Source organism: Fukomys damarensis, unplaced genomic scaffold (assembly GCF_012274545.1).
Source record: "Fukomys damarensis isolate Sample0158 unplaced genomic scaffold, DMR_v1.0_HiC HiC_scaffold_39, whole genome shotgun sequence".
Lineage (NCBI taxonomy): Eukaryota > Metazoa > Chordata > Mammalia > Rodentia > Bathyergidae > Fukomys > Fukomys damarensis.
The window spans coordinates 56,450,498-56,456,536 of record NW_022900951.1 but is presented as its reverse complement, the minus strand read 5'-3'; the positions used below and the strand labels follow the sequence as shown (position 1 = coordinate 56,456,536).

At 42.1% G+C, this 6,039-nt stretch overlaps 1 pseudogene; it reads right to left on the bottom strand.

Annotated features, from left to right (window-relative positions):
• Positions 1–1,205: 1,205 nt before the first annotated feature.
• On the bottom strand, positions 1,206–4,298 carry LOC104850869 (annotated as a pseudogene).
• Positions 4,299–6,039: the final 1,741 nt, after the last annotated feature.

Genomic DNA, 6,039 nt, shown 5'->3' with positions numbered 1-6,039 from the left:
TATACAGAATGTGAGATACTATATGAATACTTGAAATGCTTTAAGCAAAAAAAAAGGGGTCTATTATTATTAGGAAATGAGCTGAGAGATTAGCAAATGAAAATATATTCTTTTTAGGGCCAGGCATGGTGGTGCATGCCTGTAATCCCAGCACTCGGGAGGCTGAGGCAGGAGGATCGCTGTGAGTTCGAGACCAGCCTGGGCTACACAGTGAGTTCCAGGTCAGTCTCAACTACATAGTGAGACCCTGTCTCAAAAAACAAAAAACAAAACAACCCCCCCCAAAAAACAACAACAAAAAATCAACAAGGAAACACTAGAACTCAACCAAACTCTTGAACAAATGGATTTATTAGATGTCTACAGAGTGTTCCACCCCACAAAATCAGAATACACATTCTTCTCAGCTGCACAAGGGTTGTTCTCCAAAACAGGCCACACATACTAGCTCATAGAACATGTTTAAGTAAATGCAAAGAAACTGAAGTTATATCCCCTGTTTATTATCAGATTATAGGGTAAAGCAATTTGACCCATGATGAATAGCTGTTGTGGTTGTGGAATGATTTCAGATTCATTGTTCCACCTTTTTTTTCATTATTACATCTTGCGTCAGTTTTGGCAAGTTATGTTCTCTAGAAATTGTTGATTTTTTTCCTCCATTTTAAAGTCGGATAAAATGGCCCATTACCCCAGCGTTTACTCTGTAAAATTTCTGATCTACACAACAGTTGTAAGTGCAGTAGCTCTTGCTTATGCTTCACATGGATTCACCAGTTGTTAACATTTTGTCACGTTTATTTCATTTCTTATCTCCCTCTGTTTGTGCTTGTGTATACTTTTTTTTTTTGACAAATGAGTGTCTCAGGTTTAATAATGAAAAGGCAAAAGGTCACCAGTGTGGCCATATCTTTTCTCACATCCCCAATTCTCAGATCCTTTCTACCCTCATAAGTTTGAATATAATTGTAGCTGATTGGGTAAAAAACTGACCTTAGGAAACATTATCCTTGATGTTTACAGCAGAAAAAAAGAGATACAAAACTCAGCACCTCTTCCATTTAAAAAAGAAGGAAAGAAAAGAAACTCAGTACAAAAAACAAAGAATATTATAGCTGCCAGGAGAGCAGCTCTTAATCCTTCCACATAGATTTCTACCCTCATATCCACAGGAGGCCATTTGGACTGAAACCAAACTGAATTCATTACTCATTCCCTCTCCGACTCTTCTTATGCCTTTTCTTTGACCTTTCAGGAGTCTGAGTGGCTCCTGTGTCTTTGACTACGGTGATGACCTGGGGACCTGGAGCAGGATCTGTCATCGATCTCGGGACCTGCTTCTGTGGCATCTTGGGCTCTTGCTCTAAAGCCTTCCTTTCTCTGGGGGGTGGAGGACTTCTTCTTTTGGGAGATCAGCTCCACCTTCTGGGAGATGACTCCTACTCCTCCCGTAGTGCAGCATGGGAAAGCCACAGGGCTTGTCCAAGTCTCGGTAGCTTCTCCAACGATGCTCAGGTGATGACACTCTTTCTAACTTCTCATCTTCTTCCTCTTCCTTAGACTACACATCATCCAACTGCTCAGCTTCTTCGAGCTCACAGTGTTTCTGTAGCCAGGGCAGAACTGTGCAGCAGCTCATCAATAAACTCACCTACATGCATCAGTGCAAACTCTCCATTTCAGTTCTGGCTCTTGATTTTTTCAATTGTCTTTGTAGAAAGTTTCCAAGTACTTGCAGCGATCAATCACAGTGCTCATCAGCCTCATGAAAAGTGTGCCCAACATGAAGACATACTTGAAATCTTCATTTTTTAAAATAAATTCTACGATGATATCCTTCTCAAGTTGAATTTGAAGCATCTTCAAAATCAAACACAAAAAGAGAGTTGGTTTGATATTTCCACCATAGATGCCACCCACAAACAATTCCCTGGCTTTAGTGACTCTAAGTTCAGCCCTAAATCCAAAGCATTCTTCTTCCCAGATTTTGAGGGTTGGTGCTATGGATGCTATGCTGTGTGTACTTTAAATTATATCTCTTTTGATTTATTTATTTTAGGACTGGGGATTTAATCTTGGGTCTTCACACTGAGCTACATTCCAAGCCCCTTTTTATTTATTGATACAGGGATCTTGTTAAGACACTAGGCTGCCCTGGCTGGGTTCTAATTTGCAATCCTCCAGCCTCAGCCTCAGTCTCCCAGAGTGCTGGGATTACAGGTGCAGGCCACCATACATGGCTTCATTTTACTTTCTTTTTTCAGAAAACGGGTCTGGCTGTGTTGCCCAGACCGGCTGGAATTCCTGAGTCCAGCAATCTTCCTGCCTCATCCTCCTGAGTAGCTGTGACTATAGGCAACTGCTACTGTGCCTGACCCTCTGTATGTGTGTGTGCGTTTAATCATTTTGTTGAGTCATTTGTGATACTAAAAGATATTGTGTTACATCATCCCTGAAGACATCAGCACTCATTTACTAAGAAAAAGAATGGCCTCCTACAAAACCTTAGTGCTGTTATCCCACTGAGAGTATTTGACACTGGGACAACACAGTTTCCTTCTAGCTGACGACGGATAACATTTTTCTCTTGTCCCAATAATGTCCTTTATAGCTGCTTTCTGAAAACTCTTGCCAGTCAAATGTCTTGAGCTGCATTTGGCTGCCAAGGCTCTCTTGTGCTCTTTAAACTGGCATTTTCCCTGACTGTGTTTGCCTTGCGCAACAGTGACATTTCTGAAGATCCAGTGCAACCTTTTTTATTTTTTATTTTTTTATTTTTTGGTATTTGTGCTTGCAAGGCAGGCGCCGGAACCACTGAGCTAAATCCCGGGCCCAAAGCCCCCAGTGCAATCTTACAGAAAGCCCTGCAAGTTGGATTTGTCTGATTGCTCCCTCATAATTTCATTCAAATTAAACATTTTGTCCAGGAATCGACCTACGTAATGTGCTGTCCTCCTGCCTGAATGACGTGAGATTCCTGATGTAATTTTGTAGTATGGGTAGTCAGGGTACTGTTCCCACTTGCTGCATTGTGCAGGAACTCTTCCCCGGAAACATAACTGAAATGATTTCCTTCTTTATAAGCAGATTTCATTAGATTAGGAGTATCACTTCATGTGTAGTGACAGTTTTATTTTCAAATACTCATAGATGTTACAAAATATAATGAATGTCTACATAACTGTAATATCAATCTCTATTTTTTATAAATATTCCCTCCTTTTGGGGGTGGTACATTTACATTCAGAATTTAATTATAGTTTTGTGCTGAAAATCCACGGAGTGGCTGCACTTGGGTATCATCTTCCCATCCACTTACTCTCAGAGGAGGAGGACCAAGAATCTCTGAAAAAAACAAATGAAGTCCAAAAGGATGTGAAGTGAAGCCAGGCACAGAAAGCCAAAATCAGCAGTCGTCACTCATATGTGTATGCTAAATGAGTTGATTCCATAGGAGGAGAAAGTGGTATAGCAGTTACCAGAAGCTGAGAAAGAAAGTGCATGGGAGATAGAGAAGCTGTTTAATGGGTAGAGTCCTGGATTAGACAGCAGGAATAAGTTCTGTAGCACAGTAGCTTAACTATACTCAGCAATAACATGCATTTCAGATAGCAAGAAGAAAGGATTTTGAACATTCCCAAAACAAAGAAATGGTTAATGCTTGAAAGTGTGAGCCAGGGCCGGAGACTTAGCTCAGCGGTTCGGTGACCTGCCTTGCAAGCGCAAGGACCCGAGTTCAATCCCTGGTACCAAAACAAACAAACAAACAAATAAAAGAAAGAAAGTGTGGGCCAGGCATGGTGGCGCATGACTTGGCTTTTAAAACAGGCGTGGTGGCGCACGCCTGTAATCCCAGCACTCGGGAGGCTGAGGCAGGAGGATCTCTGTGAGTTCAAGACCAGCCTGGGCTACATAGTGAGTTCCAGGTCATTCTCAACTACATAGTGAGACCCTGTCTCAAAAAAACAAAAAAAGGAGAGAAAGTGTGGATATGCTGATTGCCCTGATATGACCATCGCAAATTGTATATCACACTGTTCTCCAAAAACCTACATTAGCGTTTCATGCCAATTTTTTAAAGTGCTCTGCGTTGTAATACACTTGTTTGACCAACTGAGGGCAGTGCCGATTAGGCTATTTGTTGGGATAAGTGATTGGTGGCTGCCAGCGATTTCTTGCCTTGGAGTTCATCTTCGCTGTTAGCCACCGGGACTGAAAGGATACTTTGAGCCAATAAAGGCAGAAGTGATGGAGATTGTTGCTTTGATAGGCTGCTTCTCCTTGTCTGACACTTCCATCTGAACACCAGCCTCCCCCTGCTTCCCCTGTGGCAACTTCTTTCTTCCTTTTTCTTCTCCGCAGGCAGAAACTGAGACCTGATAAACTTAAATGAGACTGAGGGCTGGGGCCCTGACAGGCAGAGAAGCAGCAGGTGGGTGTGTGTAGGGCTTGGAAACCGCCTTGTTTGTGGGGAGCAAAACTAGAAGAATATTCCTGAAGAATGAGCAACCCCCAGCGAGTCTCCCTTGCTTATGTTTCCAGTCTTGAGCTCCCCAGCACCGCTCAAAGTTCAGGCTCCATGTTGAATGGTGACAGTAAGGGTCTTGAGAAGGAAGAAGTAGGAAGAAGGTAGTGGTTATTTCTCTGACTGGTGAAATACAAATGATTCTCTGGTGCTACCCCCTCTGTCTAAAGTTGAGTGACCTTTCTCATTATAAGGACTGCCCCGTTCACGGACCCCATTATAGACAGCTAAGTTAGGTAGAAATATTATAGGCAATCAGATAGGGCTTGGGCCCTCCAGAGAGTCAGTGCAAGAGGTGAAAACACATTACAACTGTGTCCAGAGGCACCTCAATTGGAGGCCAGGCCTAAAGATAAAGACAGAATGACCAGGCCTGCATATTTCCCCAAGGGATGAGATAAGCGGTAACACCTGGTCTAATGAAGTCTAGCTAGACATCAGTCACCTCAGTGGGTGACCAAGACCCTCATACCCATCACCTTCCTGAAAGTTCTTTGTTCTTCTCATGTATACTTGCTATGTGATTGCTCCCCCATTAGATCACTGCTGCCTAAGTAACTATACTGGTAACATTATTGGTTGATCATAGCTTTAACCCATGTTGTTTTCATGTGATTATGCTTTATAAAAGTTTCCCTAAAAATTGGGCTCCTCAGCCACCCATTCAGGACCCCTCCTGCCTCTCAGGAGCTAAAATCACTCCTCTCAATAAATATTTCCTACTCTTAACTCCCATTGTTCCTAGAATTCATTCTTCAGTTTTAGGGAACACGAACTCAGTATATCTGACATCTAACAGATTGGGAGTTATATTTACCCTATATCATTTGGAGGTCTGATATCATTTCTATATCACCATCATTTAGAAGTCTAGCTACTGTAAGTCACCGTTTCTTAAGGATGAACTGAGGCAGAAATAAAGGAACCATTTATGTCCGAACTTTATCTTAAATGACTGCCTAGGCATCAAAGGGTTTGTCAGATCCTTGTTAAGAATTTATTTTTGAACAGGGTCTCCCTTTGTAGTTCAGGCTGACCTTGAACTCACTGTGTAGCCCAGGCTAGCCTCGAACTCATGGTGATCCTCCTGCCTCAGCCTCCTGAGTGCTGGGATCCCAGGCATGCATCACTACACCCGGCTTTCATTTATTTAAACTACATTTGCTTTATTGCTAAGTCTGTTATACCACTAAAAAGACATGTTGGAGAACATAAAGATTTTGCTCATAATTCTAGAACCCAAATTACCTCAACTGATTTTTTTTCCCTGCCCTACATTCATAGAAGTATAAAATATTCAAGTCAGAATAACTCTTGGAGAAATCCAATAGAGCAGCTCCTGGGCAGTTTAAATGCGGCCTGTGAAAGCTAGAGGGGAAGTTCTCCATGTCCAGGCCTCTGGCAAGTTCAAGATCATACCTCTTGAATCCTTTTTGTAAAATTAATTTTATTAGTACATGTAAGGTATACAATGCAATGACATTCACTGTTGGAAACTTGCACCTACATAATCC